We start from the raw sequence: 21,459 nt of genomic DNA, 5'->3' as shown, positions 1-21,459 counted from the left end.
CATCTATTTCCAGAAGATTCGTCAACACCTTCAACAGCTTAAAATTTCGGGACGAAATTTATTTAACGGGTAGGTACTGTAGTGACCCGAACTTTTCCATGTTTATATATATTAATTGAGATTGATATTTACATGATTAAATGTTTCCAACATGTTAAGCAATCAAACTTGTTAAGACTTGATTAATTGAAATAGGTTTCATATAGACAATTGACCACCCAAGTTGACCGGTGATTCACGAACGTTAAAACTTGTAAAAACTATATGATGACATATATATGGTTATATATATAGTTAACATTATATTATGATAATTAAACATATCATTAAGTATATTAACAATGAACTACATATGTAAAAACAAGACTACTAACTTAATGATTTTGAAACGAGACATATATGTAACGATTATCGTTGTAACGACATTTAATGTGTATATATCATATTAAGAGATATTTGTACATCATAATATCATGATAATATAATAATTTAAAATCTCTTTTGATATTATAAACATTGGGTTAACAACATTTAACAAGATCGTTAACCTAAAGGTTTCAAAACAACATTTACATATAACGACTAACGATGACTTAACGACTCAGTTAAAATGTATATACATGTAGTGTTTTAATATGTATTTATACACTTTTGAAATACTTCAATACACTTATCAAAATACTTCTACTTAACAAAAATGCTTACAATTACATCCTCGTTCAGTTTCATCAACAATTCTACTCGTATGCACCCGTATTCGTACTCGTACAATACACAGCTTTTAGATGTATGTACTATTGGTATATACACTCCAATGATCAGCTCTTAGCAGCCCATGTGAGTCACCTAACACATGTGGGAACCATCATTTGGCAACTAGCAAGAAATATCTCATAAAATTACAAAAATATGAGTAATCATTCATGACTTATTTACATGAAAACAAAATTACATATCCTTTATAGCTAATCCATACACCAACGACCAAAAACACCTACAAACACTTTCATTCTTCAATTTTCTTCATCTAATTGATCTCTCTCAAGTTCTATCTTCAAGTTCTAAGTGTTCTTCATAAATTCCAAAAGTTCTAGTTTCATAAAATCAAGAATACTTTCAAGTTTGCTAGCTCACTTCCAATCTTGTAAGGTGATCATCCAACCTCAAGAAATCTTTGTTTCTTACAGTAGGTTATCATTCTAATACAAGGTAATAATCATATTCAAACTTTGGTTCAATTTCTATAACTATAACAATCTTATTTCAAGTGATGATCTTACTTGAACTTGTTTTCGTGTCATGATTCTGCTTCAAGAACTTCGAGCCATCCAAGGATCCATTGAAGCTAGATCCATTTTTCTCTTTTCCAGTAGGTTTATCCAAGGAACTTAAGGTAGTAATGATGTTCATAACATCATTCGATTCATACATATAAAGCTATCTTATTCGAAGGTTTAAACTTGTAATCACTAGAACATAGTTTAGTTAATTCTAAACTTGTTCGCAAACAAAAGTTAATCCTTCTAACTTGACTTTTAAAATCAACTAAACACATGTTCTATATCTATATGATATGCTAACTTAATGATTTAAAACCAGGAAACACGAAAAACACCGTAAAACCGGATTTACGCCGTCGTAGTAACACCGCGGGCTGTTTTGGGTTAGTTAATTAAAAACTATGATAAACTTTGATTTAAAAGTTGTTATTCTGAGAAAATGATTTTTATTATGAACATGAAACTATATCCAAAATGAAATGTCCCGTTCTTATTGATTAAAAACGTTCCATATTAATTGATTTCGTTGCGAGGTTTTGACCTCTATATGAGACGTTTTTCAAAGACTGCATTCATTTTAAAACAAACCATAACCTTTATTTCATCAATAAAGGTTTAAAAGTTTTACGTAGATTATCAAATAATGATAATCTAAAATATCCTGTTTACACACGACCATTACATAATGGTTTACAATACAAATATGTTACAACAAAATAAGTTTCTTGAATGCAGTTTTTACACAATATCATACAAGCATGGACTCCAAATCTCGTCCTTATTTAAGTATGCGACAGCGGAAGCTCTTAATAATCACCTGAGAATAAACATGCTTTAAAACGTCAACAAAAATGTTGGTGAGTTATAGGTTTAACCTATATATATCAAATCATAATAATAGACCACAAGATTTCATATTTCAATACATATCCCATACATAGAGATAAAAATCATTCATATGGTGAACACCTGGTAACCGACATTAACAAGATGCATATATAAGAATATCCCCATCATTCCGGGACACCCTTCGGATATGATATAAATTTCGAAGTACTAAAGCATCCGGTACTTTGGATGGGGTTTGTTAAGCCCAATAGATCTATCTTTAGGATTCGCGTCAATTAGGGTGTCTGTTCCCTAATTCTTAGATTACCAGACTTAATAGAAGGGGCATATTCGATTTCGATAATTCAACCATAGAATGTAGTTTCACGTACTTGTGTCTATTTTGTAAATCATTTATAAAACCTGCATGTATTCTCATCCCAAAAATATTAGATTTTAAAAGTGGGACTATAACTCACTTTCACAGATTTTTACTTCGTCGGGAAGTAAGACTTGGCCACTGGTTGATTCACGAACCTATAACAATATATACATATATATCAAAGTATGTTCAAAATATATTTACAACACTTTTAATATATTTTGATGTTTTAAGTTTATTAAGTCAGCTGTCCTCGTTAGTAACCTACAACTAGTTGTCCACAGTTAGATGTACAGAAATAAATCGATAAATATTATCTTGAATCAATCCACGACCCAGTGTATACGTATCTCAGTATTGATCACAACTCAAACTATATATATTTTGGAATCAACCTCAACCCTGTATAGCTAACTCCAACATTCACATATAGAGTGTCTATGGTTGTTCCGAAATATATATAGATGTGTCGACATGATAGGTCGAAACATTGTATACGTGTCTATGGTATCTCAAGATTACATAATATATAATACAAGTTGATTAAGTTATGGTTGGAATAGATTTGTTACCAATTTTCACGTAGCTAAAATGAGAAAAATTATCCAATCTTGTTTTACCCATAACTTCTTCATTTTAAATCCGTTTTGAGTGAATCAAATTGCTATGGTTTCATATTGAACTCTATTTTATGAATCTAAACAAAAAAAGTATAGGTTTCTAGTCGGAAAAATAAGTTACAAGTCGTTTTTGTAAAGGTAGTCATTTCAGTCGAAAGAACGACGTCTAGATGACCATTTTAGAAAACATACTTCCACTTTGAGTTTAACCATAATTTTTGGATATAGTTTCATGTTCATAATAAAAATCATTTTCTCAGAATAACAACTTTTAAATCAAAGTTTATCATAGTTTTTAATTAACTAACCCAAAACAGCCCGCGGTGTTACTACGACGGCGTAAATCCGGTTTTACGGTGTTTTTCGTGTTTCCAGGTTTTAAATCATTAAGTTAGCATATCATATAGATATAGAACATGTTTTTAGTTGATTTTAAAAGTCAAGTTAGAAGGATTAACTTTTGTTTGCGAACAAGTTTAGAATTAACTAAACTATGTTCTAGTGATTACAAGTTTAAACCTTCGAATAAGATAGCTTTATATGTATGAATCGAATGATGTTATGAACATCATTACTACCTTAAGTTCCTTGGATGAACCTACTGGAAAAGAGAAAAATGGATCTAGCTTCAATGGATCCTTGGATGGCTCAAAGTTCTTGAAGCAAAATCATGACACGAAAACAAGTTCAAGTAAGATCATCACTTGAAATAAGATTGTTATAGTTATAGAAATTGAACCAAAGTTTGAATATGATTATTACCTTGTATTAGAATGATAACCTACTGTAAGAAACAAAGATTTCTTGAGGTTGGATGATCACCTTACAAGATTGGAAGTGAGCTAGCAAACTTGAAAGTATTCTTGATTTTATGAAACTAGAACTTTTGGAATTTATGAAGAACACTTAGAACTTGAAGATAGAACTTGAGAGAGTTCAATTAGATGAAGAAAATTGAAGAATGAAAGTGTTTGTAGGTGTTTTTGGTCGTTGGTGTATGGATTAGATATAAAGGATATGTAATTTTGTTTTCATGTAAATAAGTCATGAATGATTACTCATATTTTTGTAATCTTATGAGATATTTCATGCTAGTTGCCAAATGATGGTTCCCACATGTGTTAGGTGACTCACATGGGCTGCTAAGAGCTGATCATTGGAGTGTATATACCAATAGTACATACATCTAAAAGCTGTGTATTGTACGAGTACGAATACGGGTGCATACGAGTAGAATTGTTAATGAAACTGAACGAGAATGTAATTGTAATCATTTTTGTTAAGTAGAAGTATTTTGATAAGTGTATTGAAGTCTTTCAAAAGTGTATAAATACATATTAAAACATTACATGTATATACATTTTAACTGAGTCGTTAAGTCATCGTTAGTCGTTACATGTAAGTGTTGTTTTGAAACCTTTAGGTTAACGATCTTGTTAAATGTTGTTAACCCAATGTTTATAATAACAAAAGAGATTTTAAATTATTATATTATCATGATATCATGATGTACGAATATCTCTTAATATGATATATATACATTAAATGTCGTTACAACGATAAACGTTACATATATGTCTCGTTTCAAAATCATTAAGTTAGTAGTCTTGTTTTTACATATGTAGTTCATTGTTAATATAATTAATGATATGTTTACTTATCATAATATCATGTTAACTATATATATATATAACCATATATATGTCATCATATAGTTTTTTACAAGTTTTAACGTTCGTGAATCACCGGTCAACTTGGGTGGTCAATTGTCTATATGAAACCTATTTCAATTAATCAAGTCTTAACAAGTTTGATTGCTTAACATGTTGGAAACATTTAATCATGTAAACATCAATCTCAATTAATATATATAAACATGGAAAAGTTCGGGTCACTACACAAAAATTATGGTTAAACTCAAAGTGGAAGTATGTTTTCTAAAATGGTCATCTAGACGTCGTTCTTTCGACTGAAATGACTACCTTTACAAAAACAAATTGTAACTTATTTTTCCGACTAAAAACCTATACTTTTTCTATTTAGATTCATAAAATAGAGTTCAATATGAAACCATAGCAATTTGATTCACTCAAAACAGATTTAAAATGAAGAAGTTATCGGTAAAACAAGATTGGATAATTTTTCTCATTTTAGCTACGTGAAAATTGGTAACAAATCTATTCCAACCATAACTTAACCAACTTGTATTGTATATTATGTAATCTTGAGATACCATAGACACGTATACAATGTTTCGACCTATCATGTCGACACATCTATATATATTTCAGAACAACCATAGACACTCTATATGTGAATGTTGGAGTTAGCTATACAGGGTTGAGGTTGATTCCAAAATATATATAGTTTGAGTTGTGATCAATACTGAGATACGTATACACTGGGTCGTGGATTGATTCAAGATAATATTTATCAATTTATTTCTGTACATCTAACTGTGGACAACTAGTTGTAGGTTACTAACGAGGACAGCTGACTTAATAAACTTAAAACATCAAAATATATTAAAAGTGTTGTAAATATATTTTGAACATACTTTGATATATATGTATATATTGTTATAGGTTCGTGAATCAACCAATGGCCAAGTCTTACTTCCCGACGAAGTAAAAATCTGTGAAAGTGAGTTATAGTCCCACTTTTAAAATCTAATATTTTTGGGATGAGAATACATGCAGGTTTTATAAATGATTTACAAAATAGACACAAGTACGTGAAACTACATTCTATGGTTGAATTATCGAAATCGAATATGCCCCTTTTTATTAAGTCTGGTAATCTAAGAATTAGGGAACAGACACCCTAATTGACGCGAATCCTAAAGATAGATCTATTGGGCCCAACAAGCCCCATCCAAAGTATCGGATGATTTAGTACTTTGAAATTTATATCATATCCGAAGGGTGTCCCGGAATGATGGGGATATTCTTATATATGCATCTTGTTAATGTCGGTTACCAGGTGTTCACCATATGAATGATTTTTATCTCTATGTATGGGATGTGTATTGAAATATGAAATCTTGTGGTCTATTATTATGATTTGATATATATAGGTTAAACCTATAACTCACCAACATTTTTGTTGACGTTTTAAGCATGTTTATTCTCAGGTGATTATTAAGAGCTTCCGCTGTCGCATACTTAAATAAGGATGAGATTTGGAGTCCATGCTTGTATGATATTGTGTAAAAACTGCATTCAAGAAACTTATTTTGTTGTAACATATTTGTATTGTAAACCATTATGTAATGGTCGTGTGTAAACAGGATATTTTAGATTATCATTATTTGATAGTCTACGTAAAGCTTTTAAACCTTTATTGATGAAATAAAGGTTATGGTTTGTTTTAAAATGAATGCAGTCTTTGAAAAACGTCTCATATAGAGGTCAAAACCTCGCAACGAAATCAATTAATATGGAACGTTTTTAATCAATAAGAACGGGACATTTCAAATGGCTAGGTTGGATAAAACCACGATCAAGTAGTTCTTGGATTTGACTTTGCAATTCTTGCATTTCGGATGGAGCGAGTCTATATGGTGCACGTGCTACGGGTGCGGCTCCCGGAATAAGATCGATTTGGAATTCAACCGATCGATGAGGTGGAAGACCCGGCAATTCATCGGGAAATACATCGGAATAGTCACTAACAATTGGCACATCATCGATGTGCTTCTCATCGGACTCGACTTTCTTAACGTGAGCAAGGATCGCAAAACAACCCTTACGGAGTAGTTTTCTAACTTTAATACACGAAACGAGGTTGAGGCCGGTGCAACTCTTATTGCCATAGACAATCAAAGGTTCACCATTCTCGATAGGGATTCGGATTGCGTTAAGATCACAAAGGATGTGAGATTTCGTTTTGGCTAGCCAATTCATACCGATTATTACATCGAAGCTACCTAGTTCCATGGGTATCAAGTCGATTTCAAACTCATTACCCAAAATGTTTAACGTACACCCCCGGTAATATGTGTCGGCACTCAATAGTTTTCCGTTAGCCACTTCAATGGTATAAGTGGTATCTAGTGGGCGTGGTGGAGTATTAAAAGAATGAGTCAAAGTCTTGGATACAAAACTCTTATCGGCACCCGAATCGAATAAACAAGTAACATAAGTGTTGTTGAGAAGAAACGTACCCGTGACCAATTCATTATCATCTCGGGCTTCCTCGGTGTTGATGTTGAAAGCTCGGCCGCGCGTATTGGGGTTATCTTTCCTCTTCGGGCATGCATTTCTATAATGGCCCGTTTGGCCACATTCGTAACAAGTGCCCGTCCTTGGTGCATTGGGCCACTTTCGAGCGACGGGAGTGGCACTTTTACAATCATTGGCCTTATGACCAATTCCTTGGCACCGATGGCAAATTAGCTTACTACATTCGCCAAAGTGATGTTTGTTGCATTTGTTGCAAAGAGGTAGATTTCCGGCATAACCCTTCTTGCCGTCGGAGGTGAAAGATTTCTTGGCAAAGTTGTTGTTGCTTGATTGGGGAGCTTCCCATTTTCTTTTGTTGTTACCCGACTTGTCCTCGGCTTTAGGTGCCGGTACTACGATTTCGTCAACCGTTTCTATCAATTTGCGGGCCATGTTCAAAGCTTCTTGATGATTAGTGGGTTTGGATGACATTACTCCGTGTTTGATACTCTTTGGAAGACCATCCATGTAAAGTTCAACCCTTAAAGACTCGGGGTTCACAAGGTTTGGGCACATCAAGGATAGTTCAGAAAATCGTTGATTATAGGCCTTGAGATCGTTTTCGACCGCTTTTAAAGTTCTTAGCTCTTGTTCGAGCTTTCGGGTTTCCTAGCGCAGAAAGTATTCGGTGATCATCTTTCCTTTCAAATCGGACCAAGAGAGAGCGTGGGCTTCATCGGTACCCACCGATTGTACATAGGTGTTCCACCAAGTGAGAGTGACGCCGGAGAAAGTGTGAGTGGAGTACTTGACCTTGTCTTGGTCCCGACAACCGCTTATGCTGAAAACGGCTTCCGTTTGCTCAAACCATCGAGTGAGAGCAACCGGTCCTCCGGTTCCATCGAAAGTGTGAGGTTTGCACCCCATGAAAGCTTTATAGGAGCATCCCTCGTTTGAGTTACCGGCTCCATTGTTGTTGTTATTATTGTTGTTGTTGTGGTTGTTATTATTATTGTTGTTGGATGAGTGACCGGCCATGACCGCATCTACGGCGGTGGCTATCATGCGTTGTAGAGCTTGTTCGGGAGTTTCACGGCGTGGCGCACGGCGAGGAGCCATTGTTCCTTCAAAACAAAAGAATACCGTTGGTTAGTATTCTAAATAATACTAACCGTGATATGGAATAAAGATAGAGAGAAAATTTTCCTTGACTCGCCTTAAATTCTTTATGCCACAATGTTGGAACGTTCACATGAGTCACCGTAATATAATCCCGGAAATTATATTACCCTGATTCATATGTGCATTCGACATCATTTCATATAGTCAAGGTGGCGTGTCAATCAAATTTAACAACGTGAGATTAAGATGAACTAAGAGTAGATATGAGTAGAAGCGTTCGAGTATAAATGCACAAGTAGTCAAGTAATTCCTACTTCAAGTCTATATGCCGGTTGTAGTCTAGACTCACCAATGTACCCTATGACTCGAGGTTGACACCAATGAACTCTAAATCTCTACAACCAACGCTCTGATACCATCTGTAGCGACCCGACAAAATCGTCATTGACGGCGCCGTCTACTTAGGTCCCGTTACGTGATCATAAGTCTTTAAAACAACATTTGACCAAAAGATATGTCGCATTCATTTCAAATGTAAAGATTGTTCAAAGTTTGCAAGAATAGTTCCACCACAAGTTACGTTACAAAGTTATAAGTACAAATGAAACTTATGCGACACAATTTAAAAGTAGCCAAAAGACGCTCCATGTATGCATATATATACTCGACATCCAATGCAAGTATCAAAATAATGAGCGGAAGCATGTATCATGTATCGTTCAAGGACCTGAGAAAAATATAGAAATCTGTCAACGAAAACGTTGGTGAAATCATAGGTTTGAGTAAGTAAGTACAAGTAAACCACAAGATTTGCAACAATGAGATAATAGTAATACATTCCAAAAGTTTGTTTCACGAGCACCCAATTATCAATGCTTAACATTCCTTCCATAGAACCCCATCACCTTAGTGCTAGAACATACACTGTTTCTCGAAAATATATTTCATTCGTAAACGGTAGCGAACCGTTTGAATGAGGGTTTGTCAAACCCATATGGCCATATAACATAAGTTCTCGCTTACACCCGGCAAGTGTAACTAATGATAATCGAATTGGGGATTTTTGTTCTAAACTCGTATGTAGAATGTTTGTTTTCCTGTACTTGTGTTCACTTAGTTAAAAAGGAACGTTTATGTTTTCTCATCCCAAATGTAAGTTTCAAAAGAGTAAAAGTGGGACTATGATCTCACCTTGAGTGCACAAGTAGTAAAGTACTTCAACAAGTAAACGTGTGCAAAGAACAATGCTAGTCTTGACCTAAACAAATAGGTTGTATCAATAACGATAGTCACGATTGGTCAAAGATGTTCAATTAGTCCTATGGCTTGTTAAGACTCAATCATAATAACATGTGAATCAAATTGTCATGTTTCATGCAAGGTACAAGTATAAAAGCATGTTAGAACGATTGCACAAACATTTGGTTAAGTTTGATTAAAAGTCAACTTGGTCGGGTCAAAGTCAACGAAAAAGTCAACACGTTCGGGTCGGGTCCCGAACTATTTTTCTGAGGTTTTTAATCATACATGAGCATGTTAGAACATTTTACATGTGAATCGGAGGTCCATAGTATAGCAAACATTTTTCGTAAAACGACCAACGAAGACAGAAGCTGCCAGTGTATCTGGACGGCGTCCAGATTTTCTGGACGGCGTCCAGCTTTGAAGGCTGGGATGGCGTCCAAAGATCTGGACGGCGTCCAGCTTTATATTCTGGGACGGCGTCCAAGGATCTGGACGGCGTCCAGATTGGTATTCCAGTCTGATGCAGTAAGTTTCTAAGTACACGAACCAAAAACCAAATAAACATAATTTATGATCCGCAAACAATCAAGTCAAGTATTTTATTCCGTTGGGAAGGAAATTTGACGAAGACAACGACTAGACACATTTCAACAAGTAATTTAACACCTACAACAACCCAAAACCGCATTAAACTTTCATAATCAAAGGTTCAAGTTCTAAAAACGCATTTCATGATTCGGGTAACCAATTTACATGTATGATATGCCGTTTCGAAGGTAAACAAACACGCGTTGCAACAAAACACTTATCAACAATATTTCATAGCATTTGATACATCAAAAGTTCATACAAAGCTTATCAAACCCTAACCAAAATCTCAAAACCAATAATCATGTTAATGTAAGGTTTTCATGTCAATCAACACACCAAAACGAAGTTAATGAAGTAACTAACACTTTGAACACACAACCATTAACATCTAAACACATTTTATCATTCAAAATCAAAGGTTAAACTAACCCATTTCAAGTGTTCATGCTAGTTACACCAAATAACAAGATCGAGCCTACAAATTACATACACGACATCACAATGAGCCATAGACACTAACTAACACCATTTCAAGTCAAAAAAACGAATTTAGAGAAATCTAGAGTTTTAGAAATGTTACCCAAACGAGATGAAGTTGGTACCAAAATGAAGAGGATGAAGAGAGGATCACGAATATGTAATTTATTTTGTTGCAAGCCTCCTAGATCGAATTTAGATGATGATTGAATGAATTTGGAAATTGTGTGTGTGTTCTTGCTAGGGAGAAAGAGAGAGAGAGATGGAGATGGTTGAATGGTGGTTATTGGGGTGGACTAGGTGACCTAGTCAACTAGTTTACCCCGTGTCAATTTTAGTCCCTCAAGTTTGAATCGGGTGCGTGAATTACCTAATCGAGATAATTTAAAACGCGTATTAATGAAAGATGTTATAAATATATAACGGACTTTAAAATAGTTAAACGGAAAGTAACCGGAAAAAGGCGGGATGTTACACTAACTGTGGACTACCGACTGTGGACTACCAACATTAGACAATTAAAATGAATTAAAATATTGATTATAACATATGAAACTAAACAATTCTTCAAGTTTTCCACTTGATTTCATCGTAAACCTCATTTGTATCTTGACGATTACAATCTACGTTCAAACCTTTTATGATTCTTGAAAACATCTCAATCAGAGGATGAACCAACTGCACTTCATTTACGGAAGAAAAGATTGATGCATATAGTTATGCACCTGAAAACACTCGAAACCTGAGTAAACGTTTAACACGTATTTGTGCTAGCTCCTTTGGCGTTGTTATTACCGAAAATAACTTTACAATTCCTTTTCCAAATTAGCCAATTTTGTCACAGCTCCAGCAAGTCAACTTCGACTTTTCGTCCGAAATAACCTTATTATAACCTTGATATACACACGTGCTCTTTTATTGTTACCTAGAAATCTTTTATATTCCAGCATATTACCATCAGCGTTTAATCATCTAAAAATACAATTCACTTGAAACCACCTCGGATTGATAACCGATGATTCAGATATGGCTGCATTAAATGCAGAGGAAACAGTAAAATTGTAGATGGCCTAAATGGTCAAGAGTTTGATGATAGAAAAATGGAGTATTGGGAACGCTCGATAGAAAATTTGGTACTGAAAAACGAGTTGAGTTAACCATGAAGGAGACCAAGGACAAATACAAGGACCAAATTCTATATTCAAAGAATTCAGGTAACGCTGGATCCAATGATGTCTTCAGCGAATATCTTGCTCCTTATTCATGTTAAAGTCTTGCGAAAAATCTTTCTTCATCAACCTTCGAACTTAGAAATTTCAAAATATCATCATAAATATCTTCGATATTTCTGAGGATATTTTAATAAATATATTCTTGTCCGAAATTATCTACCTCTTCGTGTTTTCTGTATTCCATTATATTAGAAACTTCTGTAAAATCTAAGTATAAATTATGAATGAATTGTGGAGAAGTGTTGAGAATTGAAGCATGGGTCAGTATAATATAATGACGCTTGGCCAACGTGATTATATTACAGTAAATCATGCTGAGTTTCTAATGGGACATGATGATTCACATATCATAACGTCATCATGTGCCATGTTACACAACTCTTTCATTCTGCTTAATCTCTGAACGTATCAAGAAATTATATTCTTGATAGTTCCATTCTCATTGATGATTCTGATAATTTAACCAATCAAATCGTGAGCATACGTTCCTTTGTGCTTAGAACGGTATAATCATTCGAAGCTCTACATCTACGAATTCTGGACCATTATTCGCTTGAATTGAAGTCCGGAAGAGAAAACAAGAGCATGGGGCTCCGAAAACATAACAAGAAATATAAAACTCGTCAACAACACAGAAATCACAAACCGTGTACATTAATACGAAAAGCAATATAAAGACACGGGAGTATGATAAACACAATAACCCCAAGAGCGAAGTAGAAGTAAATAGATTCCTCCGGTGGTAGATGAAAAAGGAGAATGATCGATATGAAAGTCAGGAATATATCCAGAATTAAAACTGGGTAAAGCATATTGACTGATGATTTGAAAGTATGAATTAAAATATGGAAAATGGGAATGGTGGGAAATAATGGAATGGAAGAAGTTCATTTATAGTGGAAATACCAGACAAAACAATCGAGACAGATGATCGTATTTAATTAAAGAGATCTTAATTTCCATAAATCCCGAAGAATCAAATCTTTTAGATTTTGAAGATTTTCTTTTATATCCCTTAAATTCCGGAATTCAATCGAGACAACGTTAAAAGTTAAGACGGACCTTATTTCCCTATATTCAAATGTGACTACGTCAAAAACTAAGGCGAATCCTTAGTTCTTTATTCACTCTTTTGTGACAGCTTCACTCGTACGCTTCACATAATCAAATCATTTTATCTATATTAAACAATAATGATAAAACTCTATTTATCAACAAATATTCGTCATGAAAACATTTTTATTGTTAGCCATGACGACCACACTCAAATTTCGGGACGAAATTTCTTTAACGGGTAGGTACTGTGACGACCCGGGAATTTTCGACCAAATTTAAACGTAATCTTTATATGCTTCCGACACGATAAGCAAAGCTTGTAATGTTAAAGTCTCAAAAATTTTGAACCGTGTTCATATATTCAATTACCCTTCGACTGTTCTCGACGATTCACGAACAAATAAATTGTAAATAGAGATGTGTGTATGTATATACAAATAATAATTCGAAATATAATTTGAAGTATTATATGCTGTTATTAAAAAAATTAATAAAATAAAAATAGGATATTCTAATAATTATTATTTAAAATATATCTCTATATATAAATAAAGTATACTAAAAATAAATATTATTTAATTGTAATATTCGTTTGATGTTTCGATTGATATTAAGCAAGTTAAATTTAAACTTATTTAATTTTAAAATAAACGATGATACGAAAATGAGTTTTATAAATTTTAGGCTTATTAAAAATATATTTAGGAACTATTTGTTACGTTTTAACACTTTTTGTATTTTACTCATAAATGAGAGGGACAGTTGAGGTAATTTTTATTTAATAAATTAATAATCGAATTTTATATCATAATGACCAAAATAAATAAATATAGTTAATTTAAAAATATGGGATTTATCTGAACACTTTTATCTGCCACTGAATCATCAACGGGGCACGAAATACTATTCTTAATAAAAACTGTCGGCACAATATTTATGGCTTCACTGTATCCCTATTTGATTACACGTTCTTTAATCCATTCTTTATATTACTTCCTCAACTTATATATATATATATATATATATATATATATATATATATATATATATATATATATATATATATATATATATATATATATATATATATATATATATATAAGAGTGTGATAGATACTTATTCACATGCATATTACTGTATCAATAATGATCACCTTTTGTCTAAAGCATATTATATACACTGCATCTTGACATATACACTTACACACAAACCAATTTATCACCTAACCGTTCCAATATCTTCTTCTACTTTAATGCATGATAAACATTGTATTATTGTTGTTGTGAATTGAAACCATCATCTTTATTAGAACTACCATCGTGAACCATTAACCACCATCACCTTTTGTACTTCTTTTCTAAAATCATCGATCACAACACCACTTGAAAACCATCTCAACCACCCTCATTTTTTTCTTTTTATTTTCTTTCCTGCTAAAGCTGCGTTTTATGAGCCCAAACCCAGAAACAAAGAACTCATATCGATCGTTACTGTTTCGGTTAACAACCCACAACCATCACACTTTGAAAACCGCCATCATCAAAACCCATATAACACCAACCACCACACAACCCGTCGCAAACCACTCCATCAAACCATCATTTGTGTTTATCATCGGTCACCTTCTCATGTTATTCTTCAACGACATTCAAGCAACCACTATGGTGAAACTATTAGAACACACCTCAAACCCACCTTTTAAAGTTGTTGCTGCTATTACGCAAAACCCATTCACAATCTCTATCGTCTCTCTCTTATTCCCTCTCTTAAATTCCATCAAAATTCATTGAACTTTTCTGCTTTCTTTCGAAACCCACCATCAAAGGAACCATACACACCATATTTGTCACCATTGCAACAACCCACATTCACCACCATCGACAAAACCATCACCTAAACCATAACCGCTACCCTAAAATTACTTCTGTTATGATTACCACCATTTCCATCATATTAACCGCCACCTTCCAACCATTAAATCACCTCCTTGACTTTAAAACCTGCAATCAAGTTGTTACTGCTACTGCAGTTTATATTTTCTCATCCTTCTGAAACTTTGATCGAGCAAAGGTATATGAGATTGATGATTAAATTAAGATGATACGTAAAATAATTGAAAGTAGTTAAAAAAAGGACAATGATTTGCACCTACTTTGTGCTTGATGACCGACAATCCCATTACAACCAACCCCACTTGTTGAAATTATGAGTAAAGCTTAAAGAAAGGATGATTGGAGCAAATATACTTTTTGTTTACTTTGTTCTATATTTTTTTAGAAACCGAAGCCTAAGTGGACTTAGGTATCGTGGATTAGGCTTGTAATGTTTCTTTGGGCCGAGTCATTATTGGACTGCTTATCTGAACAGCCCGTAATACTTGTTATATTTGGGCCCGTAAACTTTTCTTGGTTGGGCCGTATGATATAGGTGATGGTTAAGTATGATGGCGATGATATAGATATGATGAATGACGTCGTGATATGTAATGATGACGAAGTTAACATGATGCCGTATGATATAGATGATGATGGAAGAATGATTATGATGGATGATACATGATGATGCCGTGAATGATGATATAGGTGACGGAGATGAATGAGAAAAATAAAGATGTTATGAGGATAACTTGATCAAAATAATAATGGTAGTAATAGATTAAGAACGATGACAATCGAGATGAAATGAATCGAAAAATGATTATGATTATGCTATGATTATGATTCTGATATGATTATGATCATAAGATGATCACGGATGTGATTATAGATGATGGTATTAGGATTATGATTTTTGTGAACTATGAAAGAAGAAGAAGATAGCAGGTTGATTTGAATTAAAATGATTTAGGCTAGCAATTATTTCAGGAATGAAACATTAGATCAATGGTTAGTGGGTGGGTGAGAGGTTGCGGGTTCAAACCCGGACTTGGGCATTTTTTTTAAAGACTACTCTTTAAGGTAGCATTATTATCTTTATTATTATTATTGTTATGATTACTATCTTTATTATTATTATTATGTTAGTTATTATTATCATTATTTTTACTAATTTAGTTTACATTATCATAATTAAAATAAGTATTATGAGTATTATTATATTTTGTATGAACATAAGTATTAGTATTAAAGTTATTATTATTATTATCATTATTACTTTTATATTAACAATATTATTATAACAAGTAAATATTTTTCATATAAGAGTATATTTATTACAACTACCCTAATATTACATATAATTATATATATTAAGATTATTTATATAAATATTTACATATTACAAATTATTTATTTTTAATATAATATTAAACTATATAACTATTAACTATTTTAAATATATACAAAGTAAATATATAAGATATATGATTTAAGATATAACATATAAATTTATTTGATTACGAATATATGTATTAATATATATACCTGATATAGGTTCATGAATCCGAGGCCAACCCTACACTTGTTCAATGTCGTCATATGTATTTTTACTACAAAATACAATTTGTGAGTTTCATTACTCCCTTTTTAAATGCTTTTGCAATATATATTTTTGGGACTGAGAACTGCTAACTGTGGACTACCAACATTGGACAATTAAAATGAATTAAAATATTGATTATAACATATGAAACTAAACAATTCTTTAAGTTTTCCACTTGATTTCATCTTAAACCTTATTTGTATCTTGACGATTACAATCTACGTTCAAACCTTTTATGATTCTTGAAAACACCTCAATCAGAGGATGAACCAACCGCACTTCATTTACGGAAGAAAAGATTGATGCATATAGTTATGCACCTGAAAATACTCGGAACCTGAGTAAACGTTTAACACGTATTTGTGCTAGCTCCTTTGGCGTTGTTATTACCGAAAATAACTTTACAATTCCTTTTCCAAATTAGCCAATTTTGTCACAGCTCCAGCAAGTCAACTTCGACTTTTCGTCCGAAATAACCTTATTATAACCTTGATATACACACGTGCTCTTTTATTGTTACCTTAAAATCTTTTATATTCCACCATATGACCATCAGCGTTTAATCATCTAAAAACACAATTCACTTGAAACCACCTCGAATTGATAACCAATGATTCAGATATGGCTGCATTAAATGCAGAGGAAACAGTAAAATTGTAGATGGCTTAAATGGTCAAGAGTTTGATGATAGAAAAATGGAGTATTGGGAACGCTCGATAGAAAATTTGGTACTGAAAAACGAATTGAGTTAACCATGAAGAAAGATGATGATGGTGATGTGTTGGGTGACGGCTCAAAAAATGGGGAAGGAGGAGAGGATTTTTGCAAGTATTAGAAAGTAGGTTAAAATGAGAGAATGGAAAATGAAATTGTAAAATTCAAATGGGAAAAACAAAAAGGCTAACACTCTCCCTTAGGGAGTTTCGGCCAAAAATTGCATGGGGGTGGGACCCACTAGCCCAATTTTCTATTTTGATAAAATGCTTGTGGCCCGAACGCTCGAACGAAACCCGAAACGCGAAAACACCGCTACGCGATTAAATATTCGGAGAGAGAACGCGTACGCGACAAATAAAATATATAAACACTATATATATTCATATGACATCAAAATATCAAAAATAATAATAATAATAATAATAATAATAATAATAATAATAATAATAATAATAATAATAATAATAATAATAATAATAATAATAATAATAATAATAATAATAATAATAATTATAATAATTATAATAATAATAATAATAATTTGGATTTAAAAATCCCAAAATTCTGACCGTTGGTTTGAAAACCGAAATGATTCGCCGGATAGAAATCCACGACACGTAGAAACGTACAATTTAAAATATGAATACAAATATTCACATGACACATAATAATTAATATATTATTACAAAAATAATAATATAGGTCATAGAAATGACGTGGCACGAATAACAATTATGGACGTTAAATAATAAACGGTAAAAGATAACGGAAAAAGTAGGGTCGTGATAATGGGGGTCGTGGCTGCTGAGTGCTAGGTCCTGCACCTCTGGGGTCCCTGTAGGTATACATCACCGGATACTCATGAGGGTATGGCAGGATGTTAAGTTGTCTGCCCGCGTGATGCGTGAAGTGATCTAAATTCTGAAAGATAGCATGCTGAGCAAACCAAATCTCATGCCCGGGAAAGTCCCCCATATGGTAATGAAATGGTGGAAAGTGCGGTCGATCCCTCTCTCATACTGATGAGTGTCGGCGGGGATCAGTAGGCCTACCCTGTGTGGTGGGATCATCCTCATCCCGTGGTTCCTGTGAACCTCAACGTCTCCTCCCATCCCAGTCATGACATCAAGCCTAAATCCCCTAACTCTTACCCCTGGCACCATTCGATCTTCCGATTCTGGGATTGCCGAATTGGCTGCAACTATTAACTTCTCATCCTCTATCTTAATGTATTCCCAGGTGTGCAGTAGTTTATACCCAATTTCTTTCGACTGAATTGCCATTAAATACCCAAATCTTTCAACACTACCCAAAACGTGCATCTTGCAAAGGAGTTTGGTGACAACGACTCCCAAAACTGGCACAACCGTTCTTGCAGAACTCCTTTCATTGCTAAATGCTTGAGTTAGAAGGTTTGCGACTTGCATATTTTGGTTATTGATCATGGCGTGTGTAGTGACCCGAACTTTTCCATGTTTATATATATTAATTGAGATTGATATTTACATGACTAAATGTTTTCAACGTGTTAAGCAATCAAACTTGTTAAGACTTGATTAAATGAAATAAGTTTCATATAGACAATTGATCACCCAAGTTGACCGGCGATTCACGAACGTTACAAAATTGTAAAAACTACATGTTGTGGTATATATAGACATACATATATGGTTGACATAAGATTATGATGAGTAAGTATCTCACTAAATATATTAATAATGTGTGATATACATAAGAAATGAGATTACTAAGTTAAGAAACTCGAAATGATATATATAACGATTATCGTTATGATAACGTCTACTAAATACATATGTATCATATTAAGATATTGATACACTATATTTAACATGATAAAATTATATTTAAATATATCATTAAGTGTGTTAACAATGAACTACATATGTAAAAATAAGACTACTAACTCAAGAATTACGAAACGAGACTTATATGTAACGATTATCGTTGTAACGATATTTTAATGTATATATCATATTAAGAGATATTAATACATCATAATATCATGATAATATAATAATTTAACATCTCATTTGATATAATAAACATTGGGTTAACAACATTATTTGAGATCGTTAACTTAAAGGTTTCAAAACAACACTTACATGTAACGACTAACGAAGACTTAACGACTCCATTAGAATGTATATACATGTTGTGTTTTGATATGCATTTTTACACTTTTGAAAGACTTCAAGACACATATCAAAGTACTTCTACTTAACAAAAATGCTTACAATTACATCCTCGTTCAGTTTTATCAACAATTCTACTCGTATGCACCCGTATTCGTACTCGTACAATACACAGCTTTTATATGTATGTACTATTGGTATATACACTCCAATGATCAGCTCTTAGCAGCCCATGTGAGTCACCTAACACATGTGGGAACCATCATTTGGCAACTAGCATAAAATATCTCATAAAATTACAAAAATATTAGTAATCATTCATGACTTATTTACATGAAAACAAAATTACATATCCTTTATATCTAATCCATATACCAACGATCAAAAACACCTACAAACACTTTCATTCTTCAATTTTCTTCATCTAATTGATATCTCTCAAGTTTCATCTTCAAGTTATAAGTGTTCTTCATAAATTCCATAAGTATAGTTTCATAAAAATCAATAATACTTCCAAGTTTGCAAGTCTACTTCCAAGCTTTCTAATCCATTCCAAGTAATCATCTAAGATCAAGGAACCTTTTTTATTTATAGTAGGTAGGTTATCTTTCTAATTTAAGGTAATATTCATATTCAAACTTTGATTCAATTTCTACAACTATAACAATCTTATTTCGAGTGAAAATCTTACTTGAACTATTTTCGGGTCATGATTCTGTTTCATGAACTTTCAAGCCATCCAAGGATCCTTTGAAGCTAGATCCATATTTCTCATTTCTAGTAGTTTTATCCAGAAAACTTGAGGTAGTAATGATGTTCATAACATCATTCGATTCATACATATAAAGCTATCTTATTCGAAGGTTTAAACTTGTAATTACTAGAACATAGTTTAGTTAATTCTAAACTTGTTCGCAAACAAAAGTTAATCCTTCTAAATTGAATTTTAAAATCAACTAAACACATGTTCTATATCTTTATGATATGCTAACTTAATGATTTAAAACCTGGAAACACGATGAACACCATAAAATCGGATATACGCCGTCGTAGAGAAACCGGGGGCTGTTTTGGTTTGGATAATTAAAAACTATGATTGTAACAACCCGTCCTTATCCTCCTGGACAAAGTCATCGACATCTGGTTCCATTGCGTTGATCGGCTCTAAGTAATGTCCTTAAAATGAGCAAATGCACAGCGGAAGACTTATTTCGTACCTGAGAATAACATGCTTTAAAAGGTCAACATAAAGTTGGTGAGATATATAGGTTTGATGCTAGCAGCGTTATAACTATGGACCACAAGATTTCATATTTATAAACATAATACACTCGCAAGTGTATGAAAAGCATTCCAAGCAGTGGGCACCCGGTAACTAGCCTTAACAAGAGTGTGTACCCCTGAGTTATATAATATATGCACCGAATCAAGTGCGTTCCGTTAACCTCGAAGTACTAAACACCCGTTCTTCTAGTTTACTAGAACAACATCTGGGTGGGGGTGTAAAACCCGATAGATCTATCTTTAGGATTCGCGCCTACCAGTTCATAAACCAATAGTTAAAGTTACCAAGCTAGGGGATTTTTGATTCAAACCCATGTAGAACGTAATTTTAGTCACTTGTGTCCATAACGTAAATCATTTATAAAAATAGCGCATGTATTCTCAGTCCAAAAATATTTAAAGTTTAAAAGGGATCTATATACTCACCACACTGTATTTTGTAGTAAAAATACATATAACATCATTGAACACGTATAGGGTTGGCCTTGGATTCACGAACCTCAATTATTCGGATATATATTAAAAAGAATGCCTCAGTCGGGTCTCGAACCCGAGACCTCTTGGATCCACACAAGCACCATAAACCATCAATCTACAACTCTTTTTCTGTTTTATTATCCCACCCAATAAATATATCCGTATATCTGTGTATTCTACTTCTTCTCCTCCATTTTACAATCGAGCAGAATCAAACACAACCAACCAAGACAGGTAATTACTTAGTTTCATTTGTGACTTGAATTAAAACAACAATAATCAATTGCTGTTGATTTGGTTAAACCGTAAAGAAAAAAAAAATAAAAAGAAAACAGATCCCGTATGAACATA

This window comes from Rutidosis leptorrhynchoides, chromosome 6, assembly GCF_046630445.1.
Source record: "Rutidosis leptorrhynchoides isolate AG116_Rl617_1_P2 chromosome 6, CSIRO_AGI_Rlap_v1, whole genome shotgun sequence".
NCBI classification, from domain to species: Eukaryota; Viridiplantae; Streptophyta; class Magnoliopsida; order Asterales; family Asteraceae; genus Rutidosis; species Rutidosis leptorrhynchoides.
Note: the sequence above shows the minus strand (reverse complement) of the source record.